At 38.6% G+C, this 21,614-nt stretch overlaps 1 pseudogene; it reads right to left on the minus strand.

Moving 5' to 3' along the window:
* Positions 1–2,053: 2,053 nt before the first annotated feature.
* LOC121318917 lies at positions 2,054–4,802 on the minus strand (annotated as a pseudogene).
* Positions 4,803–21,614: the final 16,812 nt, after the last annotated feature.

The raw sequence follows: 21,614 nt of genomic DNA on the forward strand, positions 1-21,614 counted from the left end.
CTATGAAATTATGCACATTATGAAAGGAGTCATTGACTAAAATATCTTGGTTTTCCAATGGCTGGTACTTTTGAGCTCTTTATGGCCTCTGTAAGTGGTCAGTTTATTGACATGTCATATCCAGTCTGTGACAGGATGGCAAAGGGTTAGAGAGACTCAGAGACAGTAGCTGCGGGTTTGCATTTATTAAACAAAAAATAAATCAAAACCACTGCTCACAGAGCAAAATAAACAGGGTAAACAAAACAACTCACAAACACAATACTTATGGCAAGTTGGGCATTCGTGTTCACTGATTCATATAGCCATAAAACAAACACAGTGTTCACTCATCGACTTCCCCCCAACAAGTCTCTTAAACAAAGGATTTTCTCCCTGTATATCAATATGGCGGGAGCCTAATTATTCATCAATTATTCAATTAAGGCTCCAGCCACTTTCCCACATGTATTTGGCAGGGATAGGAATTAACCCCACCCCTGTGTGTAGTGTTGACGGTTCTGAGAATGGTTAAAGTCGGGTCCAGCAAATTAAAACAGCATTTATCAAAGCAACACAAAAGAGATTGGTCATTAACTGGGGTAAAAAATATGTATTTATTCTCGGGAGGGAGGTCTATTACTTATGTGACAACAAAGGTTTGTGTGTTTTTATGCACTAGGTATTCATTTAATTTTACTGCTGTACAAAGAACACAATGTAGTTTCAGCGCAATTATTTATCCATTTAAAATACATTGAGCACTATAAATGTGTGTGTGTACGATTTTTGGTTTTTTTAAAACAGACCCCTGCTTATTTCACACAATCTTGTCTATCTCCCCACATGTCCAGTTCATCAAGGGACTACTGTACACACATGGCTGAGCCTCCAATACATTTGGTAGCCTTAAGAAAGATACAAAATGCCGGCAGCACTTGAGCTCTGTTTTCATGTTCTGTGAAATGAAACACTAAAATATCACTGAATAGTTACTATGGAAAATACTTCTGAATGTAAGAGCATTTAAACAGAAACAGTCTACACCCTATTAGCTGAATACCACTGCTACAAAGAGCAAGACTGACACTAAATCAATGATTCATTTTCACTTAGAGCTGAAAGGCAGTTACTGAAAACCATTTCAAATCCTGTATCACTGACTGTAATGGTTGCACGAACCCTTAGTGAATCTGATGAACCTTTAATTTCATGAATTGTTTTACCTTATTATGATGTCTTTTTCTTCTCTGAAAATGTAATGTCACATGAAGAGAAACACGCATTTGTAAAACTGAACTGAAGGTCTGATCTGTTGTTATGGCAACAGATGAAACTGTCTGAAGTCAAATGTTAATTAATAAAACTGAAATGAGTCATAAGCAGACTATGCAATAAGGTTATCTTCAATTTTAAGCACATGCCTTGCACATCAATGAAGTAGAACAGTTGGGCTATTGCTATAACATTTTGGGAATACAGTACTTGATTTGAATATTAACTCTACCCTTACAGAAATGTCCTATAGGATCCTATAGTGGTATTATAGGACATTATGGGACTAAAAAGGTTTTTAGAGAAATCCTGAAGGATTCTTTTAAAAAAAAATCCTCTAATAGTACTGTGGCAGGCTGGCGAGTGGATAGAGGCCCAGAGACAGACTGCAGTTCAAAAAAATAACTATTTTATTATAAATAAACACAAAAATGAAAGGGCACAAGGGCCAAAACAAAGCAATTTCAACACAAAGAAAGACAAAAAGCAAAACTTACAAAAATAACAATTTCCAGGCTGGGCAATGCCTTCACTGGATTCAAACTTTCCAAGCAACCAAAAAAAACCAACCTGCTTCCTCAGCTCCCTCTCCCCAAATGAGAAGCAGAGGCCTCCTTTTATATCAGGTGGCTGGGTGCTGATTGATCGTTAATCAACCTAATCAACTAATCAACCCCAGCCACCTGAACATAATAAACCCAGGCAGGTAGGGGAAGTTAACCCCATCTCTGCCAATTTAAAGGGCAGAGCTTTGCTCTGCCACAAGTACTCAAAAGGGTCTCCCTACTTACTTACTTACTTACTTACGCCTGTTGCCCCGCCTGGGACATAGGCCTCCAACAAACACTCTCCAGCCATCCCGGTCCTGAGCCAATCGCTCCAGCTGTCCCCAAGTGTGGCCTGTCCTCTTCATGTCTGCCTCCAGGTCACGGCGCCATGTATTCCTTGGGCGACCTCTCTTCCTTTTCCCCTGCGGGTTCCAGGTGAGGGCTTGCCTTGTGGTGCTGGATGCAGGCTTGCAGAGCGTGTAGCCGATCCACCTCCAGCGTCTTTGGAGGATCTCTTCTTCGGCAGGCTGCTGTCTTGTCCGCTGCCACAGTTGTTCATTACTAATTCTGTCTGGCCAGCGAATTCTCAGAATCCTTCTGAGGCAGGTGTTGATGAAAGTCTGAATTTTCTTCATGGTGGTGACGATGGTTCTCCAGGTCTCGGTAAAGTAAGACAGACTTCACGATGGTGTTAAAGATCCTGATCTTGATGTTGACTGTCAGGTCTGTGGATCTCCAGACGTTCTTCAGTTGTTGGAAAGCCGCCCTTGCCTTGCCAATTAGGGTTCTAACATCAGCATCTGTCCCACCCTGTTTGTTAATGATGCTGCCAAGGTAGGTGAAGCTCTCCACCTCTTCTAGCACCGCACCTTCCAGCCTTGACCTTGGCGATCTTGCTCTTCCCCCTGTGAATGTTGAGGCCCAAGCAAGCTGAGGTTTCTGCAACAGTGCTGCCTTTTCCTGCATCTGTTGCTGGGTGTGGGAGAGAAGGGCCAGATCGTCGGCTAAATCAAGGTCACCCAACTGTATCCAGAGAGTCCATTGGATGCCATTCCGCTTTTGGGTTGTTGATGACTTCATAACCCAGTCTATTGCGAGCAGGAACAGGAAAGGCGACAGCAAACATCCTTATTTCACTCCTGTCCTTACTTGGAAGGCATTGGTGAGTTGGCGACCATGGACCACCCTGCAGATCATCCCCTAAGGAGTTTCAGATGTTGTTCATGATCTTCTCCGGCACACTGTAGTGCCTCAGCAGCTTCCAGAGGGTCTGTCTGTCTACGCTTATGAATGACTTTTCATAGTCAATAAAGTTGACGTAGAGGGGCGAGCTCCACTCCAGTGACTGTTCCAAGATGATGGAACTTGCTCCTCTTCCCAGCTCTGGCTGAAGAGTGGGTAAAGCATCTCCACTCTTGTCTCTATGTCAGTCTTCAGCGCCTCCGCCGGAATGTTGTCTGGTCCTGCAGACTTGCCGTTCCTTAATTGCTTGATGGCCATGTGGATCTCCTCCTTAGTAGGTATACTGCAGTTGATCGGCAGGTCGCTATCAGCTGGCTGAATATCCGGTGGTTCCTGTGTAGCTGGTCTGGTCTCAAAATGCTCCACCCATCTGTTCCTCTGCCCCTCTTCATCTGGTATTGTCCTCCCTTCCTTGTCCTTCACGGGTCTTTCTGGTTTGCTGAACTTTCCTGACAGCTTCTTGATTGTGGCGTTCAGGTCCTGCATGTTTCCCTGGTGAGCTGCTTCCTCTGCTTCTGTTGCCAGCGACTCCATGTAGTTGCTTTTGTCTTTCTTGATGCTTCTCTTGATGCTCCTGTTCACTTCAGAATACTCTTCCTGTGCCTTGGCTTTTCCAGCTCTCATGCGACTGTTGTTGACTGCTGCCTTCTTCATTTTCCTCTTCTCTGTCACCTTCAAAGTTTCTACAGACATCCATTCCTTTTGGTTGTGTTTCTTGAGGCCCAGGACTTCTTGACAGGTTGATGATAGCGCCTCCTTTACTCCTTGCCTTTTCTCGTCGATGGTCTCTTCCTCTAGCAACTCTTGTAGGACCTGAAACTTGTTGGAGAGTGAGATGGTGAACTCTTCTAGCTTGGTTGGGTCTTTCAAGAGCGTGGTGTTGTAACGCTGGGATTGGATGGTCCCTCCTACCCAATTCCTCTTCAACTTGAGCTGCAACCGGGCAACAAGGAGATGATGGTCCGAAGCAACGTCTGCTCCTCATTTGACACGTACATCCTGAAGAGATCTTCTGAACTTCTTCCCCAATGCACACATGGTCAATCCGGTTCTCCGTCGACAGGTCTGGTGATACCCAAGTCGCCTTGTGTATCCTTCTGTGATGAAAGAAGCTTCCTCCGATGACCAGGTTGCCTGTGGCGCATAGGTCGGCGAATCGCTCCCCGTTGTCATTCATCTCACCCAGCCCCTGCCTCCTGCCCCATGACCTCCTCATAGACCCTGTTGTCACTGCCGATCTTGGCATTGAAGTCACCCATGATGATGATGACGTTCCGTCCTGGGCGGTCCTGTACAATGGTAAGCAGTCTGTTGTAAAAGTCCTCCTTGTCCTCCTCTTCACTGTCATTCATTGGTACGTAACACTGAATGAAGTCCACGTTGATCCTCCTCTTTTTGGTAGGAAGGAGGCTGTGACGATCCGTGGCCATGTGTTTCCCACCCAACGAGCGCTCCCTGGGCTGTCTTAGATAACATCAAGGCGACTCCCTGGGTGTGCGGCGCGTCTTCTTCCTCATGCTCCGAGAACAGCAGCAACTCCCCTGTGGCAAGCCTCCTCTGACCGGAACCAGTCCATCTTGACTCGTTGATTCCAAGGATGGCAAGGTTGTAATTCCTCATCTCGGCAGCCACTTGTGCGGTCTTTCCTGTTTCATACATGGTGCGCACGTTCCATGTGCCGATGGTGATGGTGGTCCTGGTGGAGATGATGGTCATCGGCCTGGCAGCTTCCAGAGGCTGGCTTTCACTACCTGGCATCATAAAACCTCCAGCTGGAGATCCGTCCTCTCCCAGTACAGAAATGTTTGTTGATGTTTCTGTTGGCGTTTCTGTAGCAGTGGCTTTTTCTATGGGGAGGAGTCGCTAGCCCCTCGCCCAACCCTCCTCCTTTCTCATCACGGGCTTGGGACTGTCAATGACGGAGTTGGTCTCCCTACAGTAGGACTAAAAAGGCTTTAAAGAAATCCTATAGGATATTTTATAGAACTTGACCAATTTACTATAGGACTTGACTAATTTACTATAGGACTTTCTATAGGTTATTTTCGTAAGGTATAGTCCACAACTTCCTGAGCATTTTAACAGCAGCCTGCTCAAACATTCTCAATCCACACACAAATACATCTGTTTGCATAGTAACCTTAAGATGATCGTGATTTTGACTTTTAAGTCATGTTAGCAGTAATTTCTTTTCCTTCAAATGAGATGTAAAACTGAGATCCTATTGGAAGTGGCTCTGCAGCAGCAGTTGTTGATGCATAGTTTAATCCTAGTCTCTGTAAATCACTTTGGATTAAAGTGTCTTCTAAATGACTAATAATAATAATAATAATAATAATAATAATAATAATAATAATAATAATAACATATTGAGTTAGAGTAAATGAAGTAAAGCGCTGTCCCAGATCAAATTGACCCCATTTGTTAATGGTATACTTGGTCTCGCTGAAAAATGTAATTAGGTTGAACTTTAGCTGAGTAATTCTCATGGCCATTAATAACCTTTTCACAAAAAATGATTTAGCTGGTTTAAGAGTTGCAATTTGCAATCAGGACTTTCTAAATTCCTTAATTGCATTACTTAGTGTGTTAACACAAATGCTGACAAAATGAACAGGCCACTTATTGGTCTGAATGTATGTTTCTAAGTGTTCTGTAGCTATCTCTAATCAAGTTGAAAGTGTATTTCTCACACACTCTTTTCTATGTCAGACCTACAAAGAGTGTCTGTCATACAAAGAATGCAAGAGAAAATACATTCTCAACCAGATTAGAGGTAGCTATGGATCACTTGTAAACATACAAGAACCAAAAGTTAAACACTTTACAAAAAATATGCAACTTACAGGGACTAGGGTGTGTGAACTATGCTTCAGCTGCAGAGTCACTTACAACAACATCTCACCTGAAAGAGGGAGCACAAGGAGGTTAAGTGACATGCTTAGGGTCTCACTGGGATTTGACCTGGGGACCTCCTGGTTACAAGCCCTTTTTTTAACCACTGGACCACACAGCCTCCTATCTGCAGAAGGATAAAGCAAAATAAATTGATACGTTGACTTAATACCATGATGCCTGAAGGTTTAAATAAAAAATAAATAAAAAAGGAACAGTAGATTGTTACACCATTAACTGTAGTAAATGACAACACAAACACATTAATATATTTAAATAGAAATGCATGTGTAGTTACCATGGCATCAAAGCCTATAAGTACCTCCAATGTTTGTATTGTTTTTTTTTAAAAACACACCTTCCCTTGACAAAGGTGTGTTAAACATACCAAAACGTCAGGAAGTTGGCTCTTTTGAGCAAAAAATTAAATAATAAGTTAAACAGTTGTGTGTCGAATATATCCTACTAAAGAGACTGCACAAGATGACATCATTTATACAAAAAGAGACTCCTTACACAACACATAATTAACTTATATAACCACAACAATTTGCACAAGAAAGAAGAACAGCAACAACAACTGAGTTAAAGTTCCAAAGCTTTTTTCAAGCTGAAGGGGGTGATGAATGGACAGGATTAACTAGGTCATTGTAAGCAGGCCAAGAATAATAGGACTGACACTTACATACAAGAGATCGGCAAAGACAAAGCAGCTATGATTATTTTAACACGGTCGCAGCTATTTTGGGCAATTTTTGAGGTCTTCAACAAAAAGTGTTTACCTGAAGTACTATATTTATTATAGCAGTGACACGGATGGCTATGTGGTGTGACATCAGCCCAGAAAGGAGACACTGAAGCACAGTATTGTGGGCACTTATTTATTAAATAAATCAAAATAAAACACTTTAACACACAAACAAAAAGGCACGATGGCCAAAACAAATACACATATACAAAACAGGTATTGTGCTGGTCTATCCCTAGCATGAGCCGTAATTGTTTGCCTTCGTTCTAGATCTCTCTCTCTCACTGCTTTAAACCCTCTCTCCTCTATGAGCTGCTGCTACGCTTTTATATATGTGGCCATCTCCAGGAAGGTGATCAATTTGGATATGGCCACATTCCACACGAGTTTAGAGGGATGGGGATTTAACCCCAACCATGCTGCCAAACAATAACAAAACATTGTTTTGTTAAATAAACACAAAACAATACATTTAAGTCATAATAAAATACAATTCACAATAATAATAATAATAATAATAATAATAATAATAATAATAATAATACTACAAAATACAAAATAAACATAGGGGCGGGTGTACTCCACCACAAGCAGTTTAGCATTTCCTGTTGAACACTTATTAATATGAATGGCGCTTCTGTGTATGGCCATTGAAAAATAATATACCGATACAGAGTTCCAAGTCCTGTTCCAAATGCATTAAATATGTACTTAAAAAGTAGCTGGTGTATTCCCCAAAGGAATATTTTAAATCTTCAGAATTTGCATACTGTTTTTGTTTAATCTGTTTATTATCCCATTATATGTGTTCTTAGTAATCATTGTAAAAGCTTCAGCACATTTTTTATTCATAGTGGGTATTTAAAAAAAATCTGAATACATAAGCTTTCCTATAAGCTCTGTCTGAGAATAATAATGATGTATTTCTACAACCCTAAAATAGGGTTGAGACTGTTATCGTTGTGTTGTGTATTGGCATATATCGAATGTTCTAACCTGTGAGCCAGACAATTTGTATTTCTATCATACCATCTTTCTTCACCCCTCAGGATATGGCCTCAGAACTAGCGCTGGCATTTAAATAAACTAACTTGAAAACATATTCTTAAGCACTTGGGAGACTAGTTGAGTATCCTGCAGAATAAACACAAATATTAAGTGTGACTCATCTGATATAGTATCAAGTGACAAGCCTCTTATCTGCTATGCATAAGCTCTTTGCTGTATCTGTTTACCTTTTCACCAGTCTGCTGTGGTGACATGTCACTGCCGCTCTGTATCAAAGTCCTCACTGTGTTGTGATTTGTCCAGGTTCTCAAAAAAGTTCAGAAAGGAGGTAAGAGAACTCCAACTCCAACTTTCAGCTGAAACCTGGAAAAGTATTGTGCCAGAAAATCTAAACTTTAGTGGTCATCAAGCCGAGGTCAATCATTTTATGTTTTTCTATATTTCTAGAAGTTTTTTAATTATTATTATTATTATTATTATTATTATTATTATTATTATTGCATAATGTAACTTGCTTAGCCCATGTGAGAGGCAGATTAGGTCAAGTTTTGAAAAAAAAAAAGCTGTGAAAACTCTCAAAATCACCTCAGGACAACCTGTGTAACTAAAATACCTATTTTTCATTTCCTCCTAAAATACCTCAGTTTTCATACTGCATGCCCTTTAAATTGGCATACATAACTTAAATGAAGAGGCATACACAACTCAACTTAATAAGGGGAAGTGAAAAATCCAGGCCATTAGCACTAACAGCATTATCTGGTCCCATTTCATCCGATGAAAATAATTTGTCCTTTGCTTGTATTTCATCATTTAATTTAAAATATGCTGATATTTCGATGACAAGGATGTAGAAGTAAAAGTAGCTATTTTTTTCTTGATGACAAGCCTTCCTGTACTGTAGCTTAATCGCAATAAAACCATGTGACTTACCAGCTATCACACAGGAACAGATTAGATACAGCAAAGACACACTTTGAATGGGTTTAATCTAAAGCATTACTGCTCTACTATAGATTCTGGACAAAGAATAATAAACAAGCAAATAATTCAACAGAAGAAGGTGTGATCATACTTAACACTTTTAAAATGTTTAACATTCATTACATTTTCATTAAGTCTAAGATACAGTAGACAAAGTAAAACAATGGATGAATGGGTCAATTATACATGTGAATAAAGTAAGGGACATCAGAATATATAATCAACTTAATATTCACACTTCAAGCCTATGGAATGAATGCAACAATGTTATTATGATTCTTCCTTTTTCATGTGGTTTTCTGCAATGTGTACCAGTTCTATTTTGCTATGTTATGTTGCGTTCACACAAGCCTTATTAGAATCCCTTAGTCTGGTCACCTGTCAATGTGCTTCATTTGCTCAGGTACTCTTGTAATTCAACCACAGCTTTTTTCCATTAATTATGTAATTGCATCTTTAATGTGCCCCTTTCTGTGTCACATGAACTTGAGCAAGTTGTGCCAAAATAGGGACAATAGAGTTTATTGGTTTGAGGCTGTTGTTTAGAATGGGATTAGATTCAGACTGTCTGATCTCATTCTGAGTAATTCACATGCACCTGCTACCTTAGAAATCCTTTAATCGTCAAGGAGAAGTTAGAGCCAACAATGCAAATTCCAGCTCCACCACTAACTTAGTGATTTCGGGTTTTCTAGAGTTTTCTATGAACAAAAATCACATTGTTGATTCATCCCTAAAACAGCCACACCTCCTTGGCCATCTATGCATAAACCTTATTATAATTTAAATTACAACTTTACTTAAAACCTTTAACTTAATCTTAATCTTAGTCACTACCAGATTGTACAACTATCCAGTCACCCAGGGGAATGGTAGGAAATGTTTTTTCTCTGCACAATCGATGCTCTTTTTAAAGTGCAGCTTAGCATTTAACACCAGACAAAGGAGACCCCCAGAGACAAATTTACATCGGATAGACAACGAAGGTGAACGATTTAGGCAAAATCCATGTCAGTGATCTTGATCACTTTCATAGTGGATCTGTGCGACCTTGTATGTTTGTTGTTTGTTCGTGTGTAGATTATTAGACACAGGTGTTAAAAGCCAACGACGAACTGCAAATCTACAATCACCCAAGGAAACTTTATAGCAATATCCAACATGCCGTTTTCAATACCAAGATTTCATTATTTACTCTTAGCTTTTTATTTGTATAATACAAATAAAATCTACAGTAGAGGTCAGCTGTCATATCATGTACATGTCCAGAGTTCAGGCTACAGTTGCATTGATAATTTCTTGATGAAGCAGTAACATTACACGGGGTGCAAATAACGGTATATCATTTTAGCAATACAACAAATGTTCCGTAAGGTTACAAATGGTTAAAACAAGTAAATAAATCAAATTCATAACCACAAGTATAGAAAAGGCTAAAATATTTGCATAACTATATTGAATTATCTAGTACTCTATAAGACATTAACACTGGTCCTGTACACACACTCTCTCTCTCTCTCTCTCTCTCTCTCTCTCTCTCTCTCTCTCTCTCTCTCTCTGTATCGTCAGCGTCACGGCCACGGTCTATTACATTTCTATTTCAAGGTGAGTTATATACTCATTTACTAAAACCCTCCTTTTCCAAGTGGAAATGAGCTCCTGATAAATGATGACAATTAACACAGATTTGCTTTTAAATTCCTACGCAAACAAATAGTTGCAAGAAGCACTGCTTGTTAAGGTATTAACATTATTTTGTAAATCAACATCATTTCGAAAATCACATTAGCACAATTATTTAATACCGATTTCTTGATAACATTGGAGTTTATGACCTTTTGAAAATCCTGACCATAGCCACATGTTGTAGCAGCACACTCCTTCAGCCTGGAAACAAGGACATTTAAGACCAGACTTTCACAAGACTAAAATACATACTTGTATCCCACATTAGCAATTCTTGACATTCTAAGAAGCAGTCACAAATTCAGCCAACTCCCAAATAAGAAATCCAGTAGTTCATTCTTTTTTAATATAGTAATTTTTTAGGAGGGGAAATGCATAAGAGAGAAACTCTCTTAAATAACTTTGTAAAAGTGCTCCATGTTTATATTATGTATTTACCATGCTTTACCTTGATTAACCATGGATGTAACATATGATTGGCTGTTCCAGTCTTTTCTTTTCTTTTCTAAACTGATATGTTTTGACCATGGTATACTGCATTAAACTGCTTAGAACCTGAATTACTGCACTTGTATTTAATCACTGCAGCATTTTCTTTTGCCTTTACATAACTGACTGATAAAACTTCTGTTTTCTTTTTTTTATGTTAATTTCAATTTAAAAAAGTAATTTGCCATGGTTTTTAAAAATTAAGACTGCGGCTTAAGACAGAAAAAAACATATATTTTACATTTTACAGTATATGAGCACGGGAAGTGCACAAGTTAGAGTGACGAGTTAAAAATAGTTAAAGAAGAAAGATAACAATTGCTATCATGCTGAAGGGCCAGCACAATATTTGTTTGTGTGGTGTTCATCCAGCGTTGTTTGTCGGTCTGTTCATTTGGCCATTGTGCCTTTTATTTTGAGTGTTTTGTCTGTTCAACCTTTTATTTTCGGTTTAATAAACCGGCGCAAGCAAGTGCATTCACATTTCAGTACTGTGTGTTCTTCCTGGTCTGACATCACCACTCAAGCCATCCTGTAAACATATTCATAAAACATATGAATGTGCAAGCATTTGTTTTCTTTCTTGCTGTATACCTCTTTACCTGTCCCTTGAGACTATGTGATCTGTGCTTAATGCTTCAACATGTTAAAATGTAAACAATCTTTATTGAAAAAAAAAAACAGTGAATGGTATTGGTTCTGTTCAAGCACAAAAAAGTGCTAAAATTAAGATAAAATTATTGCTGTCTATAAATATTACTATAAGTCATGTACAAGAAATCAACAGCTTTGCAACCGTCCCTCCCAAATCTTACGAGATGCCATATGTTATACAGTAAGAGACACCCTACACACAAAATATTAACTTCTATAAGCTAATATGGACAGTATCTTTGAAGGCCTTTATGCTTGGAATAATATTGAAAATTGCAGAGCATAAGTAGGCCAGCCCATGCTGGAGACTTTGAAAAGATGACACATTGACTCTGCCTCTGCCATGGGTTATGGTAAAATCGACAAGGACTGTTTCTCCTCATCGTGCTACAGCAAACCCTGCTGGCCAGTTGCCCAGTGAGCGCATCGTAGACACCTGCAGGGCTGGCCTTTGTCAACCAGAGGTCGGTAGTTCTCTGACATCCGCTCTTGAGTTCCTGGATGAAAAAGAAAGCTGGCTTGGTCATTCGGGTCTCCTTTAGCCATGTAGGGAATTGCTGTGGTGACGGGAAAAGCGACTTGGAATTCCAAATTGGGAGAAAATTGGGGAAACATAATAATTGGACACACTAAATAAAAAAAAATTAAAAATGGCAGAGCATTTTCACAGGGTTACCTCTTATCGTATTCTGTCAGTTAGTTAGTGACAATGGCTGTTCCAATGCAATCGGGTCCAAAGTCATCAAGTGACTAAAGCAGAGGTCTCCAACCCTGGTCCTGTGTGCCCCTATCCTGCAGGTTTTATAGGTGTCTTTACATTATCAGTGGCAAAAGATCTGGCACACATTAATCTTGATTAACTAAGCCTATAATTGGTTCAATTACGTAACTGAGAAACGAAAACCAGCAGCCATAGTAGCTCTCCAGGACTAGGGTTGGAGACCACTGCTTTAAATTGAAGGGTTATTTATTCAGCAGAAACTCACTTCAGCAGCCTATCAGGAAAGACATTACAGAATGCAAGTCAGAATTAATTCCAATTATACAACTAGGTTTAAGATAGCAAATATTTAAAGGTTGGGAGTAGTATGGCAGGGCAAATACCTGCCTGAAGAAAATGTGTTGGTGACTAGCAGGGACAGGGATAATTTGTGTCCCTGCCAGATAAATTTGTATGGGTGTGGCTGTGTTTGCACAGCATACAGGTGTAATTATTTGTGTTAAATTAATTGATATCACCTGCCTGTAACAGGCAGGTATTTAACAGTTCAAAAAGTTTGTTCTGGGCAGTCTCCAGTCTATGTGAAGAGAGGCTGGCAGCGGTGAAGAAACAGGTGTGGTTTTCTAAAAGGTAGTGTGTATAAAATTATTTTGTTTAAACCAGTAAAGGGTTTAGCTGTCTGATGTGTTAGTTAGGGTTTAGAAAGTTTAGTTAGTACTTCATGCAGGAGTTAGGTTTTTTGTTTTTGTATTATTCCTTTATTTCTGTAAATAATAAAATGGCACCCAAGTGCCTAAAAACTTTTGCGTCTGGGTCTGTGAAAAGGGGCTAAGGACCTTTCAAAATAAGCAAAACATGCATTTACGTTTCTATAAAATACCGAAAAACTGTTTTTAAACTCCCATCATGTCTAGTTAAGTGTTGTTTTTTTTTTTGTTGTTGTTGTTTTTTTTAAAACTTAAGCTAGTTTCCATGCAGAAAAAAAAAAATCTTGATTCTAGAGGTGCAGAGCATACAAGAGAATAAATTATAAATATCAGAAATATAATTAAGACGCAGGCATGCTACAGCACTTGCTTCAACCCTCTAATAATATGATAAACTAAAGGCAGTCAGGTCTTCTGTCAGCTGGTTCAGATTTGGATCTCATCTCGAATGCTGTTTTAATGTGTGATCTCACATACCTTATAGTGACACTGACAGGAAAGAGGTAAAGGAATTTACAAGGTATGGGAATTTTATAGAGAACTAATAGATCTTAAGCAGGTATAAAATGTAACATTCCATAAATGCAAATGGCAAAGTCTCCCTTTAATGTGTAGTCTAAGCATAGCATACCCTTTTCTGATGGCTCTTTGCCCCATAATTTCTGGCATGTTGCATTTTTTAGATTATTTATTTGATCTTCCTTTTGTGTTGAGCATTTCACAAACAAAGCCAGTTTGTAAGAATGCTGGCCTACCTTCTGTCACCTATGAAAATTGAATGGCGTATGCTGCTCTGTAGTTCTCACTGAGATAGTAAAACTGTTTATAAAATAGACTGAAGTCCAAAATAAATCGCAAGAAAAAAGTTAACCAAGGCTATAAATAACTGAGCCAGAACTAAAAATACCCTCAAACAGGAAAGCATTTATAAGAATAACATTGTGTTTTAATTGATGTAACAGTTTTGTAACTTTGTTAATGTGTTTCATAGAAAAGTTGTTGAAGCTGTTTTTTTGTGTCTATGTAACAGCTTTAGAAGCTGTAACTCTCTGCTCTTGATGACCAAGGTGTAAATGTGTACCGGATTTAAAACCAGTGACGTACAGTGACTTGCATTTTTTGCTCGATTTGTTATAGACAGGATGCTTACCCCCGCTAACTCCTCACCCCCAGTAGGAAATACAATACCTATATCCAGAGGCTCTGGGGCAGCCATGTGATAGGCAGACAAAATCGTCACGGACTGTCAACTCACAGCGGTAGCCCGGTGATCTCTAGCAGACAACAGCAGGGTCAGCCTTGGTCCTCCAGAGGCCTGTAGCTTACCTACATCTGCTCCCAAGCTCAGATATACAGTAGGCCTATACAATACACAGCAGTAAAATGAATACCTAGCGGACTCTCTTTACTTTAGTCTATAGGCTACCAGTAGCACAAAATAAATCACACTGCAGCATTGTACACATTACTGTACAGTACAATGCGAAAATAATAAAACTATTTAAAATTGAAACTATGATTTGCCTCCTTTTTTTTTTTTTTTTTACCGCAGCCTACTTGGTATGCAATTAACACATAACATGTCACTTTGATACATTCTGACACTATACAGTACCTTATATACTGCACACACACATCATTTTTAAATATATGTAGAATGTCTTGCAGTGTACACACGGCCTACCAGCTACTTGTTTCTGTTGGTATGAGTTAAATTTCTTTTCTTTGCAAAAATCAATTAGACTTAATTCAGAATTTTAATTAGTGTGGTCCACATCTTGTGTTTCATCGACCAGTATTTCTGGAAGGTTAGGTTATATTTTGTAGAGTATGTTTATATGCCTTCCTTTTAATGTTCTTCATTTCAATGATTTCGTAGGCTATTTGTGTCTGTTCTTTCATTTATTTTCATCCTGCTTTTGGTGTCAGTATACATCCTTTTTTTTTTTATTTTCAGTGTGTCTCTTTGGATCAAGCCATTCAGTGATCTAGCATCAAATTAAATTGGTTATTGGAGTACAAACATTGTGTCTGGCATATCCGAATATACAGCATAATGATGTCTGTACTATTAGCGAGGGACTAATCATAATTATTTTTAAGGTGTATGGTATACCAGTCAACAGTTTTAAAAATAAGGGAGCTTTCAATTTACCCACTGCTGTTATCATGTTGAGGAAGCAGTGTGGTCCAGTGGTTGCAGTCCAAGGCTTGTATCTAGAAGGTCACTGGTTCAAATCCCACTTTTGCCACTGACTTACTGTGTGACCCTGAGCAAGTCACTTAAACTCCTAGTGCTCCATCCTGCAGATGAGATGTTAAATAAATGTAATTGACTACATATAATGCACAGTTCACTGCCCACCTCTGTAAAGTGCTTTGTGATGGTGGTTCATTATAAAAGGTGCTATATAAAAATGGATATTACCTCACCAATCTGAATTTCTAAAGCAATCACTTTATCCATGATTTTAGTACTTGAAATGTTAGGGAGAAACTTAGTTTTGCACAAATTAAGGGTTTAACACTAGAGCTTTCAGCAAAATACAGGAGAAAATTTGTCCCTGGAGTTGTCCGGGAGAGTTCCAGCAAATCAGGGAGAGTCTGAGTATAGTGCTCAACATGGTTCACATCTGTGCCCAGTCCAGGAACTTTTGTCTTGGTCTGGCTTTCATCCAGTCCATTTTAATATACAGGTAGTAGGGCTAGTAATCACTTCAACTAAATCGAGGATTGTTTGAATGCTAATATATCAGATGTACATTTTCTATGTGCTTCAACTTGCAAGAAAAAAAAAATACACATTTATCTCACTAAACAAATGATTAGTCACAGAAAATCATTCACAGCACAGGATGTAATAATACATTTAACATTACATTTGCTTGAAAGTTAGAGAAATACAAAAGATTAAAAGAGATAGATATATATATATATATGTGTGTGTGTGGGTTATAGTAACTCATGTAACTGCTGCTTAAAAGGCCATACAATTAAGTACCTGAAGTATTTTTTTCACTTTAGTACCTGAAAATACAAAGTTTTGAAAAAACTGCTAACATATTAACTTTATTCTGCATGTTACAGCTGGGTAAGAATATTATGACTCCAATTACTGAAAACAGAACAGCGACCCTTGAATGCATCTGACGTCTGCAGCCATTCATTGACCACAGTCAGTGAAGTGACCTGTCACTGAACCAAACCGGAACATCTTAAATCACTGGGAGGATAGGAAGCCTCGGACTGCTACGGAACCTGGGTTAATTTGCAACACAAATTAGTCAGTGAGGAAGTGATCCTGTTTACAGCAGCCTGTAAATTAGATATACTTAATCAGCTAGACTATTATTAACAGAGCAAACAATTCTGCACTGTCCAGTGAAGGTTCTGATGACCACACAGTGTCATATAGATACATAAAGTCTAGACAGAGTCTAAACCAATATCTGAAACCTGCTCAATGGTGATATTTACACATACTAAAATAAACTTTAGATCAGTGACAAATGTTTCAATGTTGTCAATTAAAGCAGTGTGTGACAGGTACAGTATGTCATCAATAGCAAACAAATACAACTAAATTCAATGAAAAACGTTTCAATTGAAAAATACAACTATACATGATGATCAGCATATTATCTGTACATTGTTGATAGATCCTATACACAACTTTTTTTTTTTTTTTAAACCACTTTTTGATGCTTTGAGGACCAGTGTTCTTCTAATGTGATTTTTTCTGTTTTACAAGTGCTAAACTTTTCACGATTCGAAGGGTCAATATTGTGGGTGGCTGTCCTCCACCCTGCTAAAGCAACATTAATTCAAAAGAACCGATTTCATTATGCCATAGGACTGACCCCCACACTAAACCGTATATATATATATATATATATATATATATATATATATATATATATATATACACACACACACACACACTGTCTAAATATATATTAGCTATTCTCACCTCACCTGGCCTTCAGGACATTTCTTGTCATTGTTCCTGGTTTAATTGCATTACTCCATCGAAGGTAGTGGATTTTAATAAGCCTTTACGATATTGTACCAACTGTAATGAGTGTAAGGCATCAGAGGTCACTTTTATGACCATCAACAGATTAAGCATGCAGGGTATATATACCCTTGCAAATATGAAGTTACTACCTCAAAGAGCGTCTGAGATATGAGGCTTTGACATTGTGCAAAGGGCATTTTCACAAAAAAAACTGTCAGGAAAGAGTGACTTTTCTGACCTAGGAAATCACAGAGTACATGTGTGTACTGAGTATGAAACCATTACCTGGAATTGTAAGGTCTTTATGACCTGGAAATCAAAAAGTCACATGACCCCAATATGACTGCAACCTTAAAATAGGTCACAAGCCAAAGTGCTGTTAGATTGTGATTCACAACCCTGTAAATATAAAGTTATTCTCCCACCATTAGGAGGGGTTCCTTAAATGAACTTGCTGTCTCGGAAGGATGAGTGGCGAAAGGATCTTACTCCTCACCCCAACATTATTTGTCCCTCTTTACCCTATCAGTCGCCTCACTACAGACCAAAGGGAATCTGTGCATAGTTCTAATCATGTCAATATAACTTCACCTTATTTGGGCAAGGCAGGGCTCTGGATGTAGTTACACAGTGGCTGCCTGAACTAACAGTGATAGTAAATAACAAACATGAATTAGGAAATCTGTCCCTCCCAAATCTTACAGAACAGGTGAGACACCACTACTGCGAGATACAAATAATCACAGACTTATAACACTTCTATTAATGAACACTCTTATACAAAAGTAAACATCTTAAAATACTATTCTGGTTTATTTTTATATTTGTATAATAGAAAAGAAAAATAAGTTTAGGCAGATTATTGAGTTTCTTACTTAACCCCAATACTCTGACTGGCACACCTCTCTCTCCCCCTCAGGCAAAGACTACCATTCTCTATCTGCACACGTCAAAGTGTCCCTGCAAGTATCAGGATAGACATATTATTAACCTCACCTAGAATGTAACTTTTGTTTTCTTCTTTTAAAATACAGTTCAGGTTTTGGGTCTGTGGCAGGGTGGCTTGGTGGTGATGTAAGACCAGGAAGAGACAGCAGTGGGACAGGACGGCTGAGGTTGGTGACATCAGGCCAGAAGCAGGAAATGAAATGCAGACTCAGGCATGCATGCCAACAGTCCTTATATGTTCGGGACAGTCCCCATTTGCTAGCAAACGTCCTGGTCCCGATGCATAGGAATAAAGTCTGATATTTACCCATAGAAAAAGTATAGTGAAAACCACACGCTGTGCTCTTGGTACGGCTGACACATCTGCTGATCACTAACTTACACAAATGTAAGAATGCTTCATTATGTCTATTTTTACTGTCATGATTGATAAACCACACATTTATTTACATGCAGGGCTTTGCCCTGCCCCCTGTTCATGTTCATGGCTTTTCCTCCCCACTGCCACATGCAGGTTGAAGCGCTGAGCGTGTATTTATTAAATCTAATGACATTTTTAAACTTTTATAAACAAAATGGCACAGTGGCCAAAATAAACAGGTACAATAAGACAACACAAACAAACAAACAGTATCTTGATGGTCCTAATCCAGAATGAGTAGCAACAGTTTATATCTTCAGTTCTTAGTGTTTCAGTTCCACCTATGAACAACCCCAACCCCGGTCAGCAAAAAGCTGCTGTTTTTTATATCATGGTCGATGGATTAATTGTCTATCAATTACCTAGTGAAGGTGGGGGCCATAGAATCTGATCTGATTAAACTACCATTCATTATTTATTTTTAAAACAATGCTGTACGACTCTTGCAATGCTAACATATTGTGACTCTCTTTATTAACATATTTTACTCTTAGTACATGTGACAAATTGTATACTTTGTGAATTGTCTGAATGAAAATGCAAACTGTGGTATTTTTGTGCTGCAACTGACCCATCTTAGTATATCTACCCTTGAATTTATTTTTAGTTAGTTTTTTAACAGGTTGCACAGTGTCCCTTACACCTGCTTATACTAGGAAACACACATAACACTACAGATATGTATTAAACAGGTATGTAATTAAATCTTAAACTTGGTTTTAGATGTTCATTTCTAACACCTCTTGGTAACAGTTTCAAAGTAGTTCTACAATACATGTATGTGTTTCATACATTTCTTTTTTGGGGGGAAATGGCTTTAAAAGTTTCCTTTGTTTTATCCCAGCAGTCCCCATTTCTTGCTTGTGAAGTGTCTATAAAATATAACTGCCTGTTTTATTTGAAATTGCTCTTAAAAGTTCAAATAAATTCAAACCATATGGTGCAACAACTACTCCCTTGGTATGTTTTAATGTGGCTTACCATGGTAAAGCCATAATGTGGGTAGTAAGTGTAGTAAAAACACAGTGAAACATAAAAAATGGTAAACGCATACTCAAATATGGCAATTGCATAATTCAGCAATGGAAAAAAAGCACCAAGGATGTGCAAAATAACCATGCTGTACAAAAAAAAAAAAAAAAACTCTGACTACAGTAACCACTGACACCTTACAACAAAAACATTGTTTATTGGGTAGCTTTGGTTATTATAGGTCACTTAATTAAATTTAATGAGAACACTGAGAACACTATTTTTGTCTTTTATTAAAAAAATAATACTTACACATTCAGGCTTAGATGATCTTTTCCAAACCACCTGATCTGAATAACTAGCTGAGTGCCACAGCTTTTATAGTGGGTGACAAAGAAGCTGAACATTTCACATTTGTTCCACTAATGAAATCGTTTCTAGATTGGGGAGCTGACACAATATTTCCTGGTGTAGCGCTGCTTGCCTGGAACTCAGCCATAAGCTCTTGGGTAGTCACAATCTGCTTATGGATCAAAACAAACACAGCAGATGTCCTGTATTCCATCCTAAAAATAATTGTGATCACTTTACTCTCTATTTCTAAACTGTATCCCAAACAGAATCTATAGGCACATTTTAGACAAGCCATGTTACCTATTAGCACAGGACAGTGAAATGCTGCACCAGCTTTGGTTGCCTGACACATTTATTATTGGGATAAGTCGTTTGGGTTTACAATAACATTCCAAAGATGTGTGGCCTGGTTTGCATGTATATCATCCATCCAAATTATAAATAACAAACTACAAAGTGTTTTTGCAAACAATACAAGAGCCAAATAAGGGCCAGAAAAAAAGTTGTGCTTGTTGCTGTGGTATACCATGGTAAAAGAAAGGTAAAAACAAGAGAATGACACAGCACAGACAATTACGGTGAATCACACTATTAGTAAAAAAATTATTCAAAATCAGTTTTTAAAAGGGGTCCCTTAAACAAAAAGTTTAAGAACCTCTGCTATAGGTAATGTCATGTAGGTTAATGACAAGAATGTTGTTAAGTATACTTTGCAGTTGAAAGGTTTTTCGTGAGGGACCTCAAGAAATTTAAGATTTTTTTTTTTTTTTTTTTTTTTTTTTTTTTTACAGATGTTGAGAGTAAAGCAAGGTAGAACTATATGATTGATGTCATGGATGGTCTTTCTGTGAAATATGTCATGGCATTTACAGCAGGAAAAGTGGCACTCGAACTGAAAAATCCCCATCCCTCTCTAGTTATTTATTGTATAAAGCTGGTCCTTAAGGTCTTCATGTTATGTTTATCTTTATGGCCTTAAAGTAAAAGGAGTTCCCTTACAGAACAGGGGTGATTAAAAAAAGCACTTGTCTATACGTGTTTGCATGGCACACATCTATATTATAACAAGCAGCATGAACAGAATGTGACATGGAATTTGAAATATGTACATTCAGAGGTGTGTGCAGTCTGTACATGAACAGGGTCATTATTCTAAGTAAGCTAGCTGAATACTCGGAAGCAAAAGTAAAAAAAAAAAATAGGGCCAGTCCTATTATTATCCCTCTCAACATCTCTGACCACTACTTTATCTCCTTCTATCTGTCTCTCCCACCCCCCTCTGTCTTCTCCTCTGCTGCACACTAGCACCTCCCCTCTATCGACGACTTCTTCCAACTCTGTGTAGACTCGGCAACCACCACCCTTTTCTCGTCACTCACCTCCTCCTTCGACTCCCTTTGCTCTCTCACCTCTCGACAAGGCCTGCCTCTCCCAGCTCTGGCTGTCCTCCGTGCTCTGCTCGGCTCGTACCGAACTGCACACTGCTGACAAGAAATGAAAGAAAACCAATCTCCCTGCTGCCTTGGACCTTTATCGCTCGCTCCTCTCTTTCTTCTCTTCTACACTCACCTCTGCCAAATGCTCCTACTTACACTCCATCATTCAACCTTTCACTAACAATCCCTGTAAACCTTTCTCTACCTTCTCCTCCCTCCTTAGCCCTTCCCCTCCTCCATATCAGCTGATGACTTTGCCTCCTTCTCCTCCAAAATTGCAGACAGCCACAAACTCTTTACTACCTCGCCTTCTTCCCCAACCATACCCTGTCCTCTGCTCACTCCCTGCCCATCACCCTCTGCAACCCTTACTATTCTACCCTTCTTCTCCTCCTTGCTGCATTCAACTACTGCTCCAAACTATGACTACTTACCATACCTTGTATCTAATTTTACTCTTACTATTATTTTTTTTTTTGTAATTGCTGTTATTTGAAATCATCCTCATCCATTTATCATACTTACTGGA

The sequence above is a fragment of the Polyodon spathula genome, chromosome 1, assembly GCF_017654505.1.
Source record: "Polyodon spathula isolate WHYD16114869_AA chromosome 1, ASM1765450v1, whole genome shotgun sequence".
Classification (NCBI taxonomy): Eukaryota; Metazoa; Chordata; class Actinopteri; order Acipenseriformes; family Polyodontidae; genus Polyodon; species Polyodon spathula.